The sequence below is a fragment of the Taudactylus pleione genome, unplaced genomic scaffold, assembly GCF_031769625.1.
Source record: "Taudactylus pleione unplaced genomic scaffold, aTauple2 ptg000302l, whole genome shotgun sequence".
NCBI lineage: Eukaryota > Metazoa > Chordata > Amphibia > Anura > Myobatrachidae > Taudactylus > Taudactylus pleione.
In genome coordinates this window covers 457,964-483,676 of record NW_028284703.1, presented here as the reverse complement: position 1 = coordinate 483,676, position 25,713 = coordinate 457,964, and the positions used below count along the sequence as shown (strand labels likewise).

The 25,713-nt window shown below is 41.6% G+C and overlaps 1 protein-coding gene across 2 annotated transcripts in view; it reads right to left on the bottom strand.

Annotated features, from left to right (window-relative positions):
• The window catches only part of STIM2 (stromal interaction molecule 2), a 100,790-nt gene that overhangs the window by 73,628 nt on the left and 1,449 nt on the right, over positions 1–25,713 (bottom strand). The gene's annotated exons all lie outside the window — the stretch shown is intronic.

Sequence of the window (25,713 nt, the reverse complement as noted above, 5' to 3'; positions counted from 1 at the left end):
CAAAAATCATTTGTAGTTCAAAAAAACAGTTCATTACATTTAGTAAATGAATGATTTTAGTAAACTATTTTAGTTAATTCTTCACCTGAAAAGATGAACGAAAATCATTTAACTAAATTGTTGTGTATGCAGCTTTAAGGCTTTCTATAGTGTAGGTGCGATTGTCTGTGCATCACAAAATAAAAATACTGTGGTGGGAAGGGGGCAACATTTTGTCTTTCAAACAAGGGGGCTCCCGAATTTGTAGGTGCCAAGTCTGGGGCAGATCAAGCATTTTTAGCCCCTCCCCCATTTCCTGGTCATACTATTTCTGTAGTGCAGAGAGACATGGTCAGGGACTCGCCAGAAAAAAATAAAACATTAAGGAAACACCTCATTTGAAGGAGGGGAGTATGTGGGTACCAGGATTGGGAAGAATGTGCTTTTTGCTGTGAGGGGGGTGGGATTTGACGGCATTAACCCCCAGCACAATGAGTCATTACACCCAGCCATCTCGCCGGCTGTAGCAGCAACTACAAGCTATGGGGGGGGGGGTCTTTTAAGTGCGATTTTTCATCATTTAAACTTCTGCAGTGCTTTGGACGAGTGGCACTCAATGTACACTATCTGTGATGCCGGCTTTGCTTTTATTTCTCCTCTCCGGCTCCATCCCAGACACTATTTCCCCACCCCCACATTTTCTCTCTGCTCCATCCGAACACTGTCTCTCTTTCACTGTCGCCCGCTAACACCCCCCTCCCCTGTGCATCGCTGACAGGTGGGAGTGGCCAGAACTCATACAAACTGTCATTACATTCCAATGGGCTGACAATTTTTTATCACCAGTCAATATTATATAGATAAGTATGAGTCCCATAGGCCCCTTCGCACTGAAAGAGTTAACTGTCTAGCACAGGGGAATTATGATTTTCGCTTATTCCCTCTACAAGCTACAAGACACTTGTGACAATTAACAAACACCAATTTGTTCTCAAAATGCAATTCTATCAGACGACCTGTAACTAAGGACACACACCAAGGAGAGGTAGTACGTATCCCGTTTACCTCTCAAATGTTTCCAACTAAAAAAGCCACTCAACAAAAATAATGTAAAAGCAGGGAATTATATCTGCAGGAAAATGAGGTTCTAGACACAAATTATAATTAGGCTGAAATAAAGCATAAACAAATCTGAATGCATTGATTTAGCGGTTAGAGTCGCATCTGCTCAGCGATTCACACAAGTGCACAGCTGCACCATTAACCAGAACAATTAGACGTAAAAGAATTCAGAGTTTCATACCAAGTTTAGCAGTTTCATCACACACATAATGAACACATTATTCTGGATAACAAAATATTTAGTGCTCAAACACACTGTTATGGTTGCCAAACAGTAAAAGGGTCTCCAAACCAATAAACACGATAATAAAACGGAGTGCAAACAAATTGTACAGTCTATAAATCCATTAAAGAAAAAAACAAAACAAAAAAAAAAAAAAGCATCCATCTCCAGCATATCACTACATTTCCTGTGCAGCACTCTAGCCCATGGGCAATATTTAGGCATGTAATGGTTATATAAAAGCCTGCACAGGAACAGCCAAGTACGGTGAACCAAACAAACACTGCCACATAAGGCAAAGTACAGCTATGCAAAGACAGACAAAAGACTCGTAATAGAACTCTGAATAGAAAACTGGAGGTCAAAGTAGATGTTATAGAACGAAAAAAAACGAGGACAACAATTTGCTAAAATTATTGAAGCCGCAATATATAGTTGGAATATATAGTTGGAATAATTTTTTAGATGAAGCTACACCTTTATATATGACTACTAATGTCTCTTACCCAACGGCATCATATATTGTGATTAGTCGTTTTTTATTAAATTGTATTAATGCAAGAAAGAGTGTGTAAACTGGTACTGGGTTGAGAATCAAGGCTCTATGTTATCTTGCAATTTAGGAATACTAACCTGTATTTATATATACGGGTGCAATAGATCAGACTCATTCTAAAGAAGCCCACTTGCCCAAGCAGCTCACCATAAAAAACAATTACAAGAGTGACAGGTGTTTGGTTTTGTTCATTGCTTATGTTCAACCTGGGCAAATAGGCCTTGGCATACGAGATAAAAAATTTCCCTATTCCAAACGAGAGCTTTGTCTAAGCTAGGTAGTCTGTGTACTTGGTGGCATTTATAGAAGCTAAACTAGAAACGTTATACCGTGGCAAATTATTAGGGATACTTTAAATGAGAGAGTCAAAATGTTAGTGTAATATCTGCTGAAATTACCTCTAGTAAGTAAAAACGCAGCAATCACAATGCAAGGGCCCCACGCAATAAATCCTGTCAAGGCCTACTAGCTCGGACCATGTTTATTCTGACTGGAACCTATAAACTCATCAGCTCCAGCCAGAACCAAAATAGGACTGATTCAAGTACAGGCATGGGACACTCCATAGCTCTACTGGCTGTGCTTAATGGGTTAGGTACAGGATCCCAGCGGGTAGAATACTGACAGCGGCATCCCAACAGTCAGAATCCCAACAGGATTAGGCAAGTATGCTACCCCCAACCCACCTTTCCGGCAGCCTATCCTCCTCCCGCAGCCTAAACCTAACACTGCCCTCTACCGCAAGCCTAACGCAAACCCTCCCCCTAGTGCCTAACCCCTAATCCTCCCCATAACCCTAATACTTACCTTCAGGATATCAGAGGTCGGTATCCTAGAGCTGGGATACCAACTGCTGTCAGGATTGTGGCACCAGTATTCTGACCGCCAAGATGCCAACTAAATACCGTGTTTAATGGTCAGTACCAGAGCTGCCGGGCAAAGGGACAAGCAATTTCACTATAAGTTTATTTTAATATTCAAATTCAAGTAGAACATACATTAAATTATGGCAATTGTTTGGGTGACTAATGTCTACATAAAGATGAAAATGTTACATTGTTAACAGGCCTCCAAATGTGTGAAAAGGTCAGACAAGAAGGGTTCATCATGTCAGTTATACGTTTTACATTTTGTTATGTTTCTTACCAAGGAGTCTGTATTAAAAATAACACATCATCAGTGTTGATCAGGTTTAAAACCTTTAGGTTTTAATATATAACTAATAAAAGGTGCTTTCATTTAAATACACCATCATTCTGAAATACGTAAAACAAACAGCACTTTCACAAACATTACTGTAAAAGGAGGAAGATGCTATAAAAAAAAAAAAAAAAAAAAAAAAAAATTTTAATTTTTGTGGTGTGTCTTTAGTCCACAGGTTCTCAAACTGGGTCCTCAGGACCCCAAACGGTGCATGTTTTGCAGGTCTCCTCACATAATTACTAGTGAAATAGTCAGCTGCACTTGTAGCGCTTTTACAATGTGTCAGTGAGTAATGAATACACCTGTGCACCTGCTGGGTGACCTGCAAAAATGTGAACTGTGTGTGTGGTCCTGAGGACCGAGTTTGAGAACCACTGCTTTAATCTAAAAGACATTTTAAACTTCATGGTGGGAGGAATCAAATGTTTTTTGGGTGCCTGATGGAGCAATTTAATTGTTGTGCCCATCGGGCGTGAGCGCTGCAGTCGCCTACTATTTCTGCTCACACCCTCCTGAGGCGGCAAAAATAAAAAAGCCCGGGTTTTGGGAGCCCAAACTGCACTTTCGGCAGTGTGCCCAATACTTTAGACGGGTTTAGCCGCTTAATGTCCGGTGTATTTGGGTGCAACATGCGCGGAAAGTTGTGGATGCACAATTATTCGCGCCCAAATCAGCACAACAATTGAATATCGCCCCGTCACTTTAGCCACGAGAGGGCACGCAAAAAACAATTGAATTCCCTCCTCATGTGTCTAAAAAGCATGGCCAAGTGGATTGTCAACTTTCATAAACTACAAGGCTTGGTTGAAATAGGCAAAGCAAAGAAGCTTAGGGTAAGGGACAAGTAATGTTTATGTTACCCTACCTTGGGCTCAAGCACCCCATAAGGGAGAAGTAATAAACCCCTACACATTACTATAGTACAGACCAAGATATCTGTTCCAGTGTGCTACCTTTGCCCATGCAGGCAACTACAAAGCAACTAGGAGAAAAGCCCAGCCCAAACCCCTGGACCTAGAAACATGAAAATCAGGGAGGATATTACTTCCATGACGTAGGTACCCACTAAGAAGGGAGTTTTCGAACTTTGACTCCTAAGAGGGTGAGAAGGGCTAAAAGGTTTTCCTCCCCCTGAGAAATGTTCTGACTGACTGTCTCATAGTGGCTGCAGCACAATTCAGAATTCAAACACAACTGTCATCCCAAGTGCTGCCAAACATCACTAGCAGTTGCTGTGGCTCTCCTATTTGTAGAGTGAGGGAAGGGAATGTGTTACTAAAGAGGTGAGGGAGGGGAATGTGTTACTACAGAGGTTAGGGAGGAGAATGTGTTACAACAGCAGTGAAAGGGAAATGTGTTACTACACAGGTGAGGGAGGGAATGTCAAATTCTTTACTAGGGGGCAAGGGAGGGGAATGTGATGCTACAGGAGTTAGCAGGAGTAATGTGTTACTGCAGGTGTGAGTGAGGGAGGGGAATGTCGAATGTTATACAACACGGGCGAGGGGGAAAACATGTTACTACAGAGGTGAGCAAGGATACTGTGTTACTACAGAGGTGAGGGAGGGGAATGTTTTACTACAGATGTGAGGGAGGAGAATGTCTTACTATAGCAGTGTTGCATTACTACAGAGGTGAAGGATTAATGTGTTAATGGAGTGGTGAGATTGAAATGGAACCAGTAAATATCTGTCTACCCGGGTTAAACCGGGTACAATCAGCTAGTATTCTACAAAAGAGGTGAGTTTCAAATATTTTTTTGAATCTGCATACGTAGCCAAAATTATTCTGGGAGGATTTTTCTATAGCAGCAAATGAGAGGGAGGCGTATTCAGCTACATTTTCTAAGTGGGTTTTTGTTGGCGTTTCAAAATGAATTTATAACCAGGAAGGGAAATCAACATTGTTTTATGGATATATAAATGGTGCTTATGTAACAAAATATTTTTTAAACACCAATTAGTATTGCACCTTTAATGTAATTCATAAATATCAGTCGCTTAATAAAATTAAACATTAGATTTGCACCCATCAATACATAATGACTACCCTCATTAAAAGTATACTGGGAGTCCTTATCTTCCGATTGTCCAGATAGCTAGAACAGCAAGCTTATGGAGCGTATCCACTGTGATATGCTCCACAAGCGATATAGTCTAGTGTTTGCCCTGCAGGGCCGGGCTCAATGTCATTAACGACATTAAAATCCACACTGAACGATATCATTAACAATATCAGTGCCGGCACCCTCCCTCATCCCCTTACTTGCAGAACCTGACGATATCGTCAGGTTGCCCTGCAAATACGGGCGATGAAAGATATCATCAACCACCGGCGGGAGCGCACATCGCTGCTTGTTGACTGCATACACACTGAACGATATTGCTGACGATGAACGATATCGTTCAAATCGTCCACTTTATCGTTTAGTGGATATGCGCCTTTACTTGAGACATCTCAGGCTTATATCAGTGCTTTTCAAATACAAACAGCACTTTATTAAATATACCTCCTGGTTTCTGCCACTTACTGGAAAAGCTATACGCTAATCCCATCGCCACTGCGTATGCATCGCTACTGCAGATATACGCAAATGCCACAACCACCAGTCAACCCATATTGTCAGTCGGTAGTAAGCCGCCAGAGCCAATGCAACTGCATACACAGAAGCAGTTGCTGGCAAAGACACGCCGACAAAATGGGCGGGACATGTCTGTTCATTTAGCCACCCAGACTCCCGTTACCGCCCATAAACGCTGTCACTCACTCCCAGCGTATGCGCAGTGCGTCCACCACTGAATCAGGCCCTAAGCTCCTGTGATCACGTGATGGCACAGTAAGGAGGGTGGCAGTGTTTAAAGCCATCTATGCACAATACAAAGCCTCTACTCATATGATAAATGCATGTGGTTGCCATTGTAATTATTAAATCCTCGCAAGAAAAAAAAAAAAAAAAGTGGATTTTGGGATACAACACAACCTTTATATCCCAAAGACTATGCTGTAAAAAGGTATAGTTGTTCCAAAGACATCACAAAAACAAATCCATGTTTATAGGATAACTATTAAACAAGAAACATTGTTTGGCAATTATACTGCTTCACATTATGTAGCATGATACAGCCAAGCACCTCTCCTTTAGACATCTTAAACATGATAATGGCACTGCAGGACATACAGTTCAATAAATAGCTGGCGCTTACTTTTAATGCGGAGATATGAATGAAAAAGGAGTAGGCTTTCTTATACGAAAAACCGCTTCAGGCATGATGAAGGTAATTATAGTGGGTTTTATTCTAAATGTACTCTAGAGGTTGGTAATGAGAGTCATTATTCTGTATGTGAAATACTCCGTTTGCAATGGTATCCCTCTTTCCTACGCTAATCAGAGAGCAGCTATAGTACAAAGACTTTAGGACCAAGTAGCGGTGACTATTGGTTTGAGTGCATACCTGTATTCAAACATTTTCTAACTAAGCGCTGGTATACAAGCTGCCCATATTACATATTTTATTTGACCAATGATTCCCGTGAGGAACTCCGAATTGCTCTGTTCTATGCTTAGTGAACAATGAAGGATCCAAGGTCCATATGTATGCAAGTCTTCACCTTGCAGAGCAGCAAATAATTCAGACTGAGCACACAATGTATCTGAATAAAGTCAGAATGCACCATAGATTAACAGTGTGCTACAATTTAGCGGCTGGGGAAAGCTGCTTGCAGACAGGCAGAGATTGCAGGTCTTCCTTAATCGAGATTAGAACTAGTTATCCAACGATGTCATCGAGTCCAAGTGCCAATCAAATCCCATTCTGTGTGTGGTTTCTACACAGCTGTACAGACAAATTATAACCATCTGCCATCTGTTTTGCATCTGCATTTACCATACTAAATAAAATAAGTTGCAGCAACGCAGCTGGTATCACAGTATTAAATCAATTAAATAACATTTCAGCGCACACAGTCGGGCAGAAACTGCACGCCAAGAAAATGAACACTAAATACACATCAAAAGAACATATGAAAATATAAGCAACTAAACTGCTGCGTGCTGTGATTTTAAAACTTCCAAGTAACTGGTGCGAACAAAATATTAAAATATATATGCAAAAGTGGGTAAGAAACGCACAACGCCATAAAGCATACTCCTACATACGGACACGGAATAAATACTACAAGTGCTGAATATTTCACACACTTAAGCTGGCCACACACTAGACCAACTTACATCCAACCAGCCAACTTGTTAATTGGGTATGAGAGTTGATGAACAGCAATTTGCTTTTAAATGCCAGAAAACAGATGAAAATGGTCGTCAGACAAGTTTGTTAAATGTTTGATCTAAACAATTTGTTCAAACAGTTTTTGTGCATTTTCCGGTGTTTGGGAGCAAATTGCTGATTGTCATTTGTTTTCATACCTTACCAGATTTTCATTCCAACCAATTAACTAGTTGGCTGGTTGGATGTAAGTTGGTCTAGTGTGTGGCCAGCTTTATACTACAAGGTGTGTATATAAGCTAAGCCAGGTTTTCCCATAATGTCCGTACCCTTCTAATGGTAGTGAAAAGACATTTCAAGGTACTTTAGTACTTGCTAAAAAAAAAATGTACATGTGGTACCCCATCCACTGTCTGGACGCTAGCTAGATTCAGACAGTAATATTCTGCTTTTATACAAGCAAATTTCTGCCGATACCAAAAAAGATGAGCAGAATGTTTGTGCGCAAAGCCCATATCCAAAAACAGGGGGGGTTCCGGTTTGCCTGGAAACCCCCTCCCCAGCCCACAGCATGACCACAATAAAAAAATCTAATAGAATTTTACTAGTGCTGCATGTTCTTCTCAGTATCATAAATTAGTCAGCACCACCTGTGGACCTTTTGACATGCGTCAGCCAGTAATAAATACACCTGTGCTCTAACTTAGAAATTCAACAATATATTATGCAAAGAACCTCTAAAAAAAGTGCAAAAAAAAAACAATTTTATTTGAATTGAAATACCAGCTGTCACCCCAAACAATGACAAGATAAATAAAGCCAAAACTTCTATTAAACGTTCAGAGCAGAAGGCATGGGAAGCAGATTAATGTGATAATGTAAAGCCTTAGCCATAAACAGGCGCACACCCCTTATGCAGTGCCAACCCAAAAACAGTCACTAAGCTGGGGTCGGCAGAGACCGATACCGGCTGTGTACCTGGGGGCAGGGCAGCAAGGTAGTGACGTCTGCGTTTGCTCTAATCGAGTGCCGCCATGTCATCAGCAAGGTCCCACGAAGAAGTGAGTGGGCCGTAGGGACGTGGCTACACCACACACATCCATAAAGAAAACCCTGCACATGCTATGGTGTTAGCCATTATTCAAATGAGCGGTTGCGAAGTGAACACGGACATTAATCATTCAGAGCCAATCTCTGGAGAGCGGGTACACTTCCTACAGCTCTGTCACAGACTCTCATAACCAAGCCATGTAAACACAAATGAATACTCAAGAATACTTATTACTACCTTGTAACACGTAAAAAGGTGAATATAGAAGACACTTTGTTTAATGTGTAGTGTTATATAGGTGAACTGTATTCTTGAAATATAGTAAAAGAAAAAAAATATGTAATCTCTTCAATTTTATGTATCCAGCCAAGTATATCTTTCCTCTTGACCCTAGTGTGGTATGGAATAGTAAAATGATTATGAAAATACATATAACTATGCAAACAGAATGTACAGCCTATAAACCCATTTAAAAAAAAAAAAAAAGAAAACAAAAAGTAACTTTTTTCTTCCATCTCCAGCATATCACTGCATTTCCTCTGTAGCGCTCTAGCCCATAGGCAAGATTTAGGCAAGTAAAGGTTATTTAAAAGCCTGCACAGGAACATCCAAGCAGTGTAAACTTAATAAGCATTCCCACATAAGGCAAAAAGAGATTTACAAAGACAGACAAAAACTCACGAGGACTATGAATATAAAAAAAAAAAGGAGGTCAAAAGTAGATAGTTATAGAACGAACAAACAGCAACTTTTTCAAATGTGCAACAAATGGGTGTATGAAAGCTGCTTGTGGGGCAGTAACATGGACAATGACTAGCTTTCTGCCTCGCAGCACTGAGGTCTCAGGTATGAGTTTGTATGTTCTCCCTGTGTTTTCCTCCAGGTACTCCGGAGTCCTTTCAGTTCAAAAATATACTGGTAGGTTAACTGGTTTCTAGAAAAAAAAAACAATAACCTTGGTGTATATGTGTGTGTACATGTTGTAGGGAATATAGAGTGTAAGCTCCACTGGGCATGGACTGATGTGAACCACCAAATAGGTGCGGAATGTGTGTGCGCTGTATAAGTAACACTAAAAAACTTAGAATATAAAATACCAGGTGACATTTTACCCATTTGCATCAAAATTCATGGCTTTAATAGAATTTTTTATTAATGCTATATAAAGCATGTAAACTGGTACAGAGTTGAGAACCACTATTATACATTAACTTGTAATTTAGCAATAATGACCTGTATTTAAGCCAAGGTTGCAAAAAAATACAGACTGTAATTCTATATGGGCAGCACAGTGGTTCAATATGCAGCATTGCTGACTCACAGCAATGGGGTCCACAGGCTTCATTCCAACCAGACCCCGATCTTTGTTGAGTTTGTATGTTCTCCCCAGGTTTGCATGGGTTTCCTCCCACAACCCAAAAACATGCTGGCAGGGTAACTGGCTTCTGACAAAAATTAACCCATGTATGTACGTAGCAGGGGATATAGACTAAGCTCCACTGCAGCAGCAACTGATATGAATGATTATTTACTGTAAAGTCATATGTAATGTGTGTCCTTTCTATATAAGAGAGTTAATAATTACAGCATTAAATGCTTTACACCAGCACTTAGCAGATTATGGAATGGGTATGTAATGCCGGCAGTCGGGATGCCTACTGTCAAAATACAAACAGCGGCATCCCGATGGTTGTTATCCCAACAGGGGTCGGATAAGTATACTTACACTCTCACCCTAACCCTCCCCCTTCTTGTAGCCCAACCTTAACCCTCCCCGTTCGTGCCTAAACCACCCCAGTGGTGCCTAACCCTAGCCACCCCCCCTAGAGGTGCCTAACCCCGCTATGCTACCTAAAGCTGACCCCACGACTAACAGCTAAGATGCACCGGATTTACTTGGTTCGGGCTGGTGTCTCAGTCTGTGTTCCAGCGTCGGGATTAAGACAGGCATCGGTATTTCGACGCCTATCTTAAGACCCGTGTTGGACTTCCAGGTCTGCTAACTACAATCCGGTTATTATAGCTGAGTTACAGCTGTTAGTTTCCTGTGTAAGGACTAAGAACTCTCCTAAAGGGGATTCAGTTGATAGACCGGTGGACTAAATGCCGCTGGTCTACATCCCGACACGAGGAGCCCGACGGAGGACTTCAGACAGGCGTCAAAGTACCGACGCATATCTGAATTCCGATGCCGGATCGCCAAAGGACGACAGCCCGAACGAGGTAAGTCCGAGGCGTCCTTAGTGTTAGCAGCAGGAGGGGTGGGGTTTAGGATGTGTAGCGGGGTGAATTTTTTTTTGGGGGGGGGGGAGAGGGGGTGTGGGGGTGGGGAGGTTAGGCACCCCTAGGAGGAAGGGTTCGGCACTCCCACAGGAGAGTTAGGTTTAGGCACCCCCAGGGGGGCATTAGGGTTAGTCACCACCCAGGAGTTTTAGGGTTAGGAACCCCCGAGGTAGGGTTAGGGGGGGTGGAGAGGGGAGGGTTAGGGTACTTACCAGCCGGCATCGGGATCTCCTGCTGTCGGGCTTCTCGTATCGGGATTTATTACATACTGATTCCTCTGAAAGCTATAGATTCCAAAAGTTTATCTTCTGAATGCTAAAGCTTTCTTTAAATGGCTCAGTGCCTTGTCCTCAGGATCATGTACTTGCCACATTTAAAATTAGGCTGCATACTATTTTGCATCCTGGTGTCTGCCTCATTCCTTCCAGCAGTTATTTATTTTTTCAGTGTTTTAATATAGCACAAGTTAATAGCCATGTATTTAACCCAACACGTTGATATTAAAGACACTTGTTGCAGGGTCTACTGTACCACCATTGTGGGTTGGGTACGACGTCCCAGCATTCAGAACCCCAACGGTCAGAATGCCAGCAGCTGGATCCCAACAGTGAAAATGCCAGCGAATTTCATTAAATATTTTTAAGCTAAGCATTACCAAAATCCTAACTAGCCATCCCCCACAGCCTAACCCTATCCTTAACCCTCATACTTACTGTTACAAGTTGTCGGCGTTCTGACCCGCTGGGAACCCGCCACCGGGATTCTGAATGCTGACTATATCCCGTTGTACCTGGGAAACTGTTAGTGAAGGTCCCAAGCCAAAACAAGCTATCGCGGGATTTTATGTTTTTATGTTTACACAGCTTTAGCCACACGTAGACTGAAAACAAACTCATTGATGTGTAATGCATACAGAGGAAGGATTTTATTTTATTTTCTATAAAGGGGGCTTTCAAAGGTCCGGAGATGAAGTTGCCCAGTTCAAAATAATTTAAATATATCCGTTTTGTCTCTCAGACGGACACGTGCACGGATAATCCCACAGCTCTGATAGCCAAGTCAAACATATAACGATACATGCTGATTGTGAATACAGTTATATTTATACTAAGTTTAGATTACGAAACACGTAGGCCCTAATCGTGTGATGATGCACCAGCTTACTCATTTTTTTTCTTCTGATTAAAAACAATGTTAAGAGACGCTTCAGCGTTCAGCAACTGGAATAGGATATCAAATATTGTGAAACGTGCTGTGCCAATAGAATCAGCCTTAATTGAATAAGCAGATGGTAAGCATTCCCTCATACAGCCTACTCATCACAAGTCCATACTTAATGAATCGCACTGCAGAATATAACCAAACACACTCAAGTCTTGTATTTATTGCTAGACAGTTACCGAGCAGTTAGCAAATGTTCATCTGGAACACTGTAGAGCAGAGCAAGCTGTTTTTGTTCAGCAACATTACTTTGATTTCACAAGTTAAACATTGTGAAGGCGGAAGCTGTGTATTCATTCAAACTCCATCAGGTCACAGGCAGTACCACATGGACCTATCACCTACAAACAGCGAATTCAACCTTGTTGCCAACTTAACTATTTATAAAGAATGTAGGTAGTCAATGTACTGGGAACCAGTCAACATGGATATCAGGCGTCATAATTATTAGTCAAGCAGAGGCCTGATTAACACAGGAGGCATGAGAAATTCAAGATATATATGAACATAGCCAATTGGTTACCCTGAAGCCAGCATATCTATTATATCAACCCATAAAATAGGTGGGCTGAACCCAAGCACAAGGAGATACTTATAGGAAAATAGATGTATCATGATGGGGGGTATTTTTGCAGAAATGTATAAATATGTTACAGTTCTTCATTTCTCACTTGTAAAAACTTTTTTTGTGAATTAAATGGACTTTTGGGGGGGTATTTATCAAAGCGGGGAGAGATAAAGTACTTACCAATCAGCTTCCAATTTAATTTTGCAGGCTGTGTTTATAAAATGATAGGAGCGGACTGGTTGATAATTTCTTTTACAATTTTCCCATCTTTGATAAATACCACCCTTTGCCTTTTTGTTGTGGCTAGCAGGGTTGTGTCTGTGCTGATTATTGTGGATCTTACCCCAGGAGCAGGAAACATCTGCATCAGAGGCAGTAAGTGACAGTCAGTTGCTACGTTTACCAAATGGTGGCAACCCCAGGGATGAGAATACCTAAATACATTTATTGAATATTAGGGGGATTGTTAAAAGTTACATTTAAAATGGGAAACATCTGATTTTTATCAGAACAGGATCATTTATTCTGCATTCTTGAGCCAGCTTCCTATACAGTCATTAGTTTTGTTCCTGCTGGTGGATTAACCCCGAGAGGAAATGCAGGACACGGACTCTCAGCATAAGGACTGAGTGAGGACTGGGTTACAGGAATTAAAGTATTATTTTACTGCTGCAAACTCCAGAGCTGGACAATTTAAATGGTTAGCTATTGGGCAGCCGTACAAAGCAATAAACTGCTCCAATTAACAATGACATTTTTTTTAACTTCTCTCTAATCAATTAACACCAAAACCAATTCAGAGCAAGATTATTATATTTTTATTCATAGTTAAATATCAATACAAAAAGCTTTTGATTATCCAACTCTTAATTTGACTACACTATAAAGTACTGGTGGACGAGACAGACATTGGGCTCATATGTTCAGTACTACAGCTCTTGTATATAGAAAAACAGTGCTGAGGCAGACTTATGGTGCATACACACGGTACGATCAGTCAGTGATAACTATATCGCTGACTGATCGTCCTGCACCTTCCCAGAGTGCTAGATGATCTATATCGAACACCAAGCACACCACTGACGACAGCCAAGTACCCGCAATCAACGATCGTGGGTCCCTATAGTAACCTGGTCGATATCAAACCAGGTTGGCCTGCATGCACGGGGGCGATGGACGATATAGTTATCATCCATACATGCCTGCGCATCGCATGTCGTTGGTGGGTTGGAAGGGACCAAAAAATGCATGATATGAACAATACCGATAAGATCGATATCCTTATCGTTCATTTTAATCATCCCGTGTGTACGCACCATTACAGGAATTTCCCACTGAAAGTTGATACATCACATACAGCAGTTACATCTATGAATTAAGCACTAGGAGATAAGGGTCCCTTAAAACTACCCACTGTATTACTATTTCTACATTACTGTAACTTAAAACCACAAAACTAATGTGCAGTGTATTAGATGATGCAGATGAACCGTCCCATACAGTTCTCGATGGTCGGGAATCTGCTCATGTGCAGTACAGGTCTGCGATGTTGGATGGAGTTTGGCAGCAAACGGTCAGTGAATGACAGTCTGCTGCTGTTTCAGGGTGGGAAGAGGCCAGGATCTGTGTCAGTTGACAGATTTCCTGACCTCTTTCATGCATTTTTGTCAGCTGGTCATGGTCATTCAGCTGGCCGATGCAATCACAAGTGATCTGATGCTGCGTCCTTGGATGCAGCTCAGATCAGTAATGCATGCAGGTCATCTCCTGCTGCATTACCAGAGTTGTGCTATCGCAGCTGCAACTGCATCCACAGCTGAATCAGGCCCTAAAATCGCATTCTCCTGACAACAGAAACTATACTGTGGTTATCTTATCCCATCCCAGATAAGTTTCCAAGGCTAGAACTGAAGTAAGCTGCAATACGATGATCACCAATAGCATAGATTTATAAAGAAAGAGGCCGGAGAGGAAATGTACAGGGGACAATTTGTTATTGGCTGCAAATAATGGCATCAGCAATTTCAAATAGTGAGAGACAGTATTAATTGGTCCAATCTTCTAATGGTATAGCCCTAATAACGATTATAGCGCCTTCACCCAATAGGACTCAAAGCACTTACATTATTGTAGAGGGCAAGATGGACATACTAGGTGTATTTTAATTGTTTTAGGGCGCCGTGATAATTAATGGCCGCCCAATGTAGCAAATCACTTGTTTTGGGTGCCCATTAACGATCATGCTTGTCATTCCCAATTAGACAGGGTTTAGCTGCGTATAGAAGCTAAACCTGTCTAAAGTCTTGGTTAGTGTGCCCAAAATTACAAACCAAGGACTTTTCAAACATATCTGCTCTCATTAGGAAGGGGCGAGCAGAAATGCCGGCAGCTGTTCGCACCCAAACGGAGCAACAATTGAACTGCTCCGTCAGGCGCCCGGCACGGACAGCCGCTGGCACAAACCTATGAATCGCCCCCACTGTGTCGGTTTCTGTTTTATGGGAGGATTCAATTGTTTGCGGCGTCCGTAGCTCCCATATTGAGTGATCAGAAGCTATTCAATTGTTTTCACTTATTGTGGATTTCTGCTCACACCTTCCTGAAGTGCGAGCAGAAATCCACTATAAGTAGAGCTTTTTCACACTTTCGCTGCAATGCGCCGGGCTTTTGGGCACCTTAGCTGTCACTTTAGACGGGAGAACCCGCTTTATGTCACTAATCCCCTCCATTTTGGGCACGATAAGTGATTGGTACTCAAAAACAATTTAATAGCTCCCGCAATAATACAATTAATTCCCCGCTATGTCATAATCACATCACTACCTGCCACAATGGCATTTACAGTATGAACGCCATACCACACACACCCACCCACCCCAGTATATAGGTTTATTTTTCCTTTGGTGGGAATGAAATTCTGCACAAAGGATGAGATGTGCCTTTGCAGAACGTTACATTACTTCCGCCAGCATGGGAAGATTTCCCTCACACACTATAGCGGACACTACCATCAATAATAATAGTCACTAAGGATTAATGTGGCCCATTTCTAAGCATGCAGTGCATATATGGTCAGCATGTCCTGTCCACAATACAGAAAAGTCACTCTAAAGCCCTAGACAAGGTGCCCTTTAAGAATTATCCGAATACCAAATGTTGCATGTAAAATATGGGGAGAAACATGAATAATCTTATGACACGCCAGTCTAATTGGTGACAAACACTTTTGGCAAAGTCCGACTAAAAAATAGGTGTTCAGTAACTCCAGCGAAGTTGGGACAGGAAGGGAGTGGGGTTTGAGGGCACTTTATACTATTACTTTTAGATCCTGTTCTTGGTCTGTATTACGGTAAAGCTTGGAAAGGGAACACACTACCTGCTTAAAAACATTGTTCGGTAAATTGAGGGGAGGCAGGGGTGGGGTTTGCTCATTTCAACTGAAATCCTGTTTCTTAAAAATCTGGCTGCAGACAAGTGGTGACATCAGGAACATTACTGTCACAGGTCCAAGCTTGGGAAGAAACCGTGACTGAAAAGCAGGACATGCCCTCCCCTTCCTGCAGCAGTAACACTATACAAAGGAGAGCCAAAGAACAAGAAACCAGATCCAACTTTAATTCAATAGTTGTCAAAGGTGCAGCTGTATGTTTTAAAGGTTAACTCTGCTGATTTTTATTTTGTGTAGCCCAGTAAACACATGCCCAGCATGTAACACAGTCATGTCATTACAGCTTAATCTGCTGTCTAACTGCAATAGAAAAGGAGGAGTAATTTATACAACATGAGGAACAAACAATTAGTTGGCACAGCAGAACTAGACGTCTCAAAGTTGTATATACAGAGATCAGAATACTAATGAACACTTTGCATTACATGCACCACACACCTCAACACTTCCCCCATTCACCTTTTGTTCTCACAGGATACAGCAATATCTCATACCGCTATTACAGTAAGCATGCCAAACCCTCTCTTGTCATGACTCATTCAGTGTTCCTACAGAAAGGCACATTTTGTTGCGTAAGCCGAAAATTACCTCATTTTAAAGCCTGCTTTCTCCCTACAATGGCAAAACACCTATCCAGTAAAAATCCAGAAAATAAAATATATGTTGTATTTTAAAATATAGTCCTCTTTTTACTTCAAAAATAGGCAAAAAATTCACTGAGGTTTGTCAGAGCAATTTTAGGTAATGTTATCACAGGAAGTAAAGTAGTTTGGAGTCTGATATTTTAGCACTATGATGGTGCCCACTTGGGTAGGTAGCGACACGGATGTCATACTAAAATAATATTTTCCTTTGGAGATATAGGCAGATTAATAAGCTTTATGCAAGAAATGTTTTTGCCTACTCCAGACTCGTACTGTGAAAAAAGTAAAAGCAGCTAAGTCTTATGCCGCGTATTCACTAGCAGATACCGGCACGACAGTACGATTATGACATCGTAATCGTACAGTCGTTCCCCTCCCCCCTGCAGTACCTACACTGAACGATTGATGATTCAGTGTAGGCACATCAATCATCTCTGAATATGGGCAATCTGTCGTTAATCGACAGATTGACCAGTATGTTCAGTAGATAATTGCTGTCGGAAACGACCAGTTGCTGCGCGCGGCACTGGTAGTTTCCGACATAATCGTGCCCGATCTGTGCACAATTAAGATGCCGTAATCGTGCAATTGCTCAGGAACATTGCGTAGTGGATACGCAGCTTTAGGACCGCAATTTTTTAAATTGGCACCAGAGTCAACGGCAGTTACACCTACCCCCACTTTGTGGGCCATCGTCTTGCTACTATTGGATATTGTGAAGTAAAAATTTTCCCAGTTAATATGACATACACCAACCTTCAGTTACATTTTAAAATATTGGAGCTGGTCAGGTGAGGACCCTTGGTCCTGGTCATGGAATGACCCAGCTATTGTTACTACTGAAAGCATCAGATCACCAATTTAAAACCGTATTTGGTAAGCAGCAAGTATTGCAGCCATTGCCGACCTAGCTACATAGAAACTAGCCAATGATAAGTTACATGAACAGCCTGGAAAATGTATTGGAAAAATTACCAATATGGTATATATGCTGTATTCTAAATTTAAGGAAGACACACACAGGCTTAAGCTAGGTACACACCTGACAGATTTGCCAAAGACCAGACAAATTCAGACAATCAAAACGACCCCAATAACTCCAGTTGTGGAATGTACAAGATTACACAATAATTGCTTCAAATAGTTTAGGTAACAATTTTTTATATATGCAGTATCTGTACACACCAAATATTCCGAACTAAATCTTTCCAAGGAGGCCAAAGTAGCATGTGCAGTACACGCGATATAGGGAGCCGATCCGACGTGTTTTAGACAGACCTGGTACTGCATATACACTACACAATTGTGGGCCTGACAGATGTAGTCACGTCGGGCAAAAGATCAAATAGTGTGTACTGCAGGATTAATATCCAATGTGTTTGTACACAACCTAGAGCCCAACCAGATCACATGCAGGCAAATGTGCGCAGTTAGTAGATCACCCTCAGCTCATTGGTGGTCGTTTTCCAACTGTTCAGTTACAAAATCGATAACCGTACGGATTTTGATAGGCTCATGAATGTGAAGGGAAGAGGGATTACATCTGCTGCATCCACAATGTGTCCACTGTTTAGCCAGCTGCAAGATCCAGGATCACAAAATGACTCCTGGTCAGAGGACGGGATGCAGTCAGGAAGCAGACGGTCGAAATGCCGACGGCCGGCTTCCCGACTGTGCAATCCCGAAAGGGGACTAATGATAGGTGTCGAAATCCCTACGCCGGGAGCATGACGCCCGGCATACCAAACGAAGGTAAGCCGGGCGGCGGGCACAGACAGCCATGCAGGGGGGGGGGGGAATGGGACTTAGGGTTAGGCACCCCCTGAGGTGGGTTAGTGTCAGGCTAGGGCAAGGGGGGGGGTTAGGGTTAGGCAACCCCCCGGGAGGGTTAGGTTTAGGCACTAGGGGGTTTGAGGTTTAGGCACCCCTAAGGGAGGGTTAGGGTTACTTCCCTTAATCCCCTGTTGGGATCTTCACTGCTGCTGGTCTTCCGGCGTCGGGATTTGAACCGCTGGATATACCGATCCCCAGAGGACACCATGTCCGCCAGTCCATCACTACTTGGAGATATTTCTGCAGAAGGGTACCCGCACAAAAACAGTCGATCATGCAAAGGCCACACAGATAGGACCCTGACTGGGAGAGAACCATGACCAAAGTTTTTTTTGTTTATTGTTAAAACACGTGAAAGAACAAACTGTGTGTATGAAGCCTAGAGAAGACTTTAAACAACCTATCCAAACACTGCATGAAAAAAAAAAACACATTTTAAAGTCCTTGTTTATACTACAGTCAACGGGACATCCTGGATACAGAAGCTTGACATAAACAGGTCTCACTCAGAAGCAGGGGACTATTTCCTGTATATTAAAATTATACTGACCGCCAAACTTAACATGTCAGTGAATGGAAACATATCATCGTTACCTTAACCAGTCACTAGTATCGTACACGTTTGTGCTAAATCACCATTTATTCAGACTATGTCTGGCAAGAAACTGAATGCGGTCACTGAAGAGCTAAGTGGACATAAGAAATAGAAGACATAGGTTCAGTTAGGATAAATGGTGAAGGACAGTTACGTGTTACAGCAGCTCACAGACAGATTCCTGTCTTTCTTCCAACCCTGATGCTGAAATTACAGCTGCCGATGACTGTTCAATTATCGTCGGCTGATAATGCTACAGCCACAATAGATATTCCTCTATCTTGTGTATGAAGTGGCAGCATGGTAACACTATGGTTAGCTTTGCTCACAGCACTAAGTTCATCGTTGGATTCCAACCAGTGCCCTATATGTCTGGAGTTTGTATATTCTCCCGGTCTTTGCGTGGGTTTCCTCCCACAATCCAATAATATAGTGATAGGATAATTGGTTTCTGACAAAATATAGCCTAGTAAGTGTATGTCAGTGTGGGGGTTATATAAATAACTGAACCTAAGTGCTGTGGTATAAGTTATCAGCAAGTCTCTCGTGTTGTTTTTGGTCGTACCCCATCCATTTTCCATCCAGCTATAACCCAGTATGTGCAAGGCCATAATTATATCAGCTGTAATTTGTTTCATTATTTCCTCAATGTACATCAGTGATTCCCAACCTCGGTCCTCAAGGCACACTAACAGTCCTGGTTTTAGTGATATCCATGCTTAAGCACAGATTGTTAAATCAAAATACCTAAGGTACTAATTAAGTCACCTGCGCTCATCTATGGCTACCCATAAAACCTGGACCGTTAGTGTGCCTTGAGGACCGTGGTTGGGAACCCCTGATGTACATTATAAAATAAAGGAATCAACCAAATTAAATGTCTAAGATATAATGCAGTACACAGATTCTCAATAGCTGGGATACGATCAGTGCCGAAATGATCAACGCATACTTGTCTTACAGGTATTCTACAACATATTGTATACACCCATACAGTATGCTAGTCACAATTTAATGGTAGATTGTTTTATCTACTTTATTTTGTATATTATAATACATCTCTCTCATAAAAAAAACCCTCACTGCTAGTCATTCTGTTTCCTGACTTTCCGGTCAGCTAAATGGATAAAGCCGTCAGTCATCTGGAGGTAATATTTAATAGCTTCAGAGCAGCAAAGTGAATTGTGCACTTGAATTAACAGTGGTTGGTGCCAGCACCTGCTCATTTCCCTTCACAGCAATTGTGGAGCTGGTCACAGAGCTGGGAAAGTGTAACTGGAACACCCACCCCTGTGTTTGCAGATTTCTCTTGAAGTAGTCAGCAGCCAATGCAGTGTTTTTAGGGAAATAGACGGCAGATTCTCTGCTCTTTGCTGCAGCTAGTGACTTGCTGAGTTGTTGGGAGAGAGCATTGAATGTTATTTTTTACTATTTTCTGGGATCACTGGTAAACACAGAAGAGGGGACTTAATGAGTTGGTCAGAAGAGTGCAGTGTATAAAGTAATGTCCCATAGTCTTTCTACTGCATGACGTGTAAATGGATATACATTTCTTGCTGTGTAAGGCTTAGGACTTTGAATAATATTTGAGACACTGGTCTGGGACAGACCAAGGCCATTGCAGTCTTATGCTGGCAAGATACAGACTGATCCTGTCACTAAGCATAAGGGCCAGACAACGGGAATAATGTCTAACTGGGTTCCCACACGTAGCATCTGATTCAGAGGTGCACACTAACTGCACCCAAGGCTAATATTCACACGGTTGACAGACATTGGAAGTATCACGCTTGCGTCCCAATAGTTACCTTCAGGAGATGCCGAGCACATTTGGACACAGAGAAAGGCAATTTCGGTGGGCATTTCTGGGTGGTAGCCAGACGTGTCGCAGTCAAGGCCGGCAGCAAAAGATGCACTTGCGCTGACAGGGGCGTCCATGTTCATACGGAGAAACTGCACCTCCATAGGCCTGGTGCAATCTTCAATGGTAGGACCTATGGAGCGTCTTCATAAGCACAGCAGCGGAATAGCGCCACATCCGGTGGGTGTCTATGTAGGAATCCCATTGGCCACAGAATTTAAACAGTCACACTGCGTAAAAATACACTGTTTGCAGCTGCGTCCACCTCTGAATCAGGCCTGTAATGTGGACAAGATCTGGTCATTCTGCTAATTGGGCCAAGAGGCTGAATTACTTCTGGCATCACTTGGACCAAGCCTCACTAATCAGAAGATGACGAGATACACAGACCTCATAAATATAACTGACCCTAATCAGTTTCAACAGGAACCATATCAAGCATAACAATGGTTTTCTGGCCATACCACACATTTTCTCTTGCTAACCATACCTAAATCAGAAAATAAAAGTTCAAAACCCAGCACTCGACCCTGTCTGAATAAGTACTAATAGGGAAAAAAAAAAAAAGTCTGGAGCAGGTTAGAAAAGGACTTGTATTTACAAATAGTTTTGAATAAAAAAGTAAATAACCAAACTGTGCCGCAGCACTCAAATCCATTAACCCATAGTGCAGCACATAGAAGCGGGATGTAGTCAGCATCCCGACTGTCAGAATCCCAACAGATTGCAGAGGTAAGTATTAGGGCCCAGGGAGACAGGGTTAGGCACTAGGGGGAGGGTTAGGCTGTGGGAAGGGTTATGGATAGACTGCAGGAGGAAAGGGTTAGGCTGCGGGAAGGGTTATGGAAAGACTGCAGGAGGAGAGGGTTAGGCTTCAGGAAGGGTTATGGATAGACTGCAGGAGGAAAGGGTTAGGCTTCAGGAAGGGTTATGGATAGACTGCAGGAGGAAAGGGTTAGGCCGCGGGAAGGGTTATGGATAGACTGCAGGCAGAGAGGGTTAGGCTGCAGGAAGGGTTATGGATAGACTGCAGGCAGAGAGGGTTAGGCTGCAGGAAGGGTTATGGATAGACTGCAGGCAGAGAGGGTTAGGCTGCAGGAAGGGTTATGGAAAGACTGCAGGAGGAGAGGGTTAGGCTGCAGGAAGGGTTATGGATAGACTGCAGGAGGAAAGGGTTAGGGTAAGTGTTATAATGCTTACAAAAATCTGTTGACTAATGCTGGCCATACACTAGCGCGCTTTTGGGCCGATTGATCAGCGATGCGTCGTACTATTAATCGTGTAACATTTAGCTAGGATACGACCCGATGCGTTCTCCCGCCGCTCTTAAAACGTATCGTATGATCAGATGTGCAGCCCATTATATCTATCGTAATCGTATGCAGATCGTGTGTTAAAAAGCACCAAATCGTGCCGTCAGGACTGCCGGAGAGTTCAAGGGAAAATGTACGATGTACTACAGCCTACTAGTGTATGGCCAGCAGTAGACTGTCGGGACGCCTCTGTCTGTATTCTGACCATCAGCATCCCATACAAAACTCCATAGAAGATTATAAAAGCTGAAATATGTCAGCCCAAAAAATAAAAACTAAGTATGTTTACAATTTAGTTTATAAGAAACTTTGGTAATTACTGGGTTTATGTTCTACAACATATTTCAAAATATAAAAAATAATAATAGAAATAATTGACCCTCACACGTGCCTAAGTGAATATCTTACTAACTAGTCATACACGGTTGCTCATGGATTCAGCCTTACCAACACTTCGCAATGCATATATGTAGCCCATTGTTTAAATGGATTAATTACTTAATTTTTCATATTAAGTGCATTATTTATTTATTTATTTTAAATAAACTACTGACAGTAACAGTGGCTATCTTCAGTAACGTCTCTGCTGGTTTATTCTATAGATGCTCCGCAGTATAGTGCGGTGTTCGGTTTGTGTTTTAGCAGACTGAAGTGGCCGCAAGCAGGACTCCTAGATATCCTGCAGGCGCTCTGAAGCCTTTCTGGGATCACCATTTAGGTTCCTCTAGATAATCATAGGGGGCCTCTTCACCATGACAAGCAGACTGTGGGGAAAAGCAGTTGCAAAGCATTCAAGACAGGTGCATAAAGTTGTTGTTTTTTTTTTTTTATAAAGCACCACATACACTGATTAGTATTAGTTTGGGTGGAGAACCACCTACATTTTAAGTTATAAATCTCATTGAAATTAAAATACTCTGATGCGCCATTTCACTTTTTAAATGGCAATTACGTCTACCACATTATTAATGTAAAAACATTCTCTCTACCCATCAACATTCAAATCTCCCACTTCAGTTATTCTAATAAGACTAATTTATAAAAAAAAAATAAACAAACTGTATATAGGCATTAATAAAAAGTTCCACAAGTACAGTCTTTGCTGATGGGTCTGCATTAATAATGATCTCTTGGTTGGAGGTACAATGCCATATTGACAATGTAAAGAAAACCTCATTATAATCATGATATTCTGCTCAGATTACACGTACACTGTGAAATAATATTGGGTACATCATCTCAGCATGTTACCCCAAAGCGAGCCCAATGCACAATCAGATTATTTTCAAGCACGTTGATAAATTGCTCGTTTGCCCAGCGAAGTCATAGTAGGGAATACAATTCCCCAGCATTGCGCATGCCGGCATGTAAAGTGTCCCTCACAACACGGATGTATGAAGGAAAACTTGTGAAGAAGTCGGCACTACAATAAGTGCCAGATATGTGCGCATCCGGGAATTTCCATGCCAATTTCCATTGAATTGAATTCCCCCATAGACTCCGAATTTAAGACTCTCAAAAAATGTGGAAAAAACCAGCACGATCACTGTCCAAACAGTCACACATTTGAACCCAAGTTGGCACAAAAATGTACTAGATTTACCAGACTTACAGGGGAAAAGCCAAACACCTAGAACGTAATAGTGCCCTTCTTGCTCTCCGTCCTTTGTCATAATAAATATAGGGACAGATGATCCATTCTGCTCCATCAAATCAGATAGTTTTCATTACACAATCCAATTTTTTGTCAGGCAATGGTGTCAAAAACCAACAAGTACGTTAACCAGATCTGCACGTTAGACAGTTTCACAACCAAATTCCTGCTTTAAAACATATCAAAGAAATAACAGAAATAGCCCCTTTAAGTTAACAGAACTGAATTAAAATCTAACATTGTAGAAAAAAAATAAATAACCTCTGCCTCAACACTTATATGACATGTACAAAACTGTTTAAGAGTGCATTCACAGCAGCTTACTATTCTTATTTGCACTTTACACAGATAGAAATTCTTGGTGAAAAAGACGTATAATAAGACTCAATTCTTCACACACCTGCGTTATAACATTTTAGACGGCAGCATGACTTATTTCTTCTTTTAATGTAATGGCTCTAATAAAAGCATAACTTATTAACAATTTGTTAAAACTGCATCACTAAAAGGCGTTTGTTTTCATGGGTTATTACTGATTTTCTCTGCATATACATTGACTGAGCCCTGATAGTCCAGCATAATAATAACAAAATGAAATAATCCTATTTCAAAAAACACTTTGAGTCCTATGACACCACGAGATACTGAGTAAAGAGCACTAGTTTTGACGCTAGGCTGTTTCAGCATGGAGCAGCGCCCTGCACGTTTTATAAATGTGAACACACGCACTGCCATTTGGTGGACTGCCATGGCAGTAGTGTAACATCTTTAAGAGAGACCTGGTGGCATTCATTCTACATCAAGTGCTATGCACGGCTTCTACAAACCTAAAGTACAGTAAATAATGGTATTTATTGGTATATTAACATTCTTATTATTGATTATAAATATTCCCTTTAATAATTATATACAAAAAGGTTTAAATATGCAGTGGTTTAAATTAGAATAACTGTATATTTCAGTTTTAGCGACGTGACGAGGTGCATCCAGAATTTTGCCCTTCAAAAATATATATGTGACCTTCTCAGTGATCAGCACCTGGCCCGAAAATATTCCTGGAGAGAACACTAGCCCACAACAATATTTACTGTCACCTTTATCTCAATAACTAGGTTGCCACATTTAAAAAGGAACAGATCAGGCGTTCTGCTACTGTAAAATTGTCGGAATAAACATGGAGCGTTGGTTGCCCCCTCTGGGTTTCCCCTATATGATGCGCTTGAGATAAAAAAATAAAAACACAAACACAACAGATCTATGGCCAGAAATAATAATAAATAAAGGTTACTTACAGAAAAGCAACGACAAAGGAGGAAACAAAAATGCTGGTGCCTTTCAATGAAAACAATGGTGTCAAAGGGACTGTCAGGGGCTAACAAACAAGATAAGTTATAACAATACAATACACCCATGGATACGGTGAAGAAGTATACATGCATAAAACAAATCTCAAAGTTGAAATACAGAGTTTTCTTATGTAGAAATAACAAAACCATGCATATTATATCCTGTGTGTATGCTAAGCCACCATAACATACAGACCATAAAGATTTATAAATAAGTGCAGAAACATGTATGTTTTGAGTATGGATATTGATTAAAAACCTAGAACAAAAAAAGCAAATCGCAATTAAATTCAAATGCAAATATACAGACTGTAGTATAGGCTGCAATCACACAGTTATCTGATGTATACACACAGGACTTTCCCTGTGAAACAATCATTTGCTAAGTCTCTCCGCCTGCTGCTTCCTCATTCCGCTAGGAGGATGCTGACAATTACAGCTAAGGAATACACTGATGACAAAGGGGTTTCCTTACCAGAGAATCCAGCTGACAGGGAGAGCCAGGGAATACAATACGCCATCCCTGCAGTTCTCCCTGCGTAACTAGTCCAGCAGTAGGCATCCCCCCCTCCTCTCATGATAGGTGACAACCA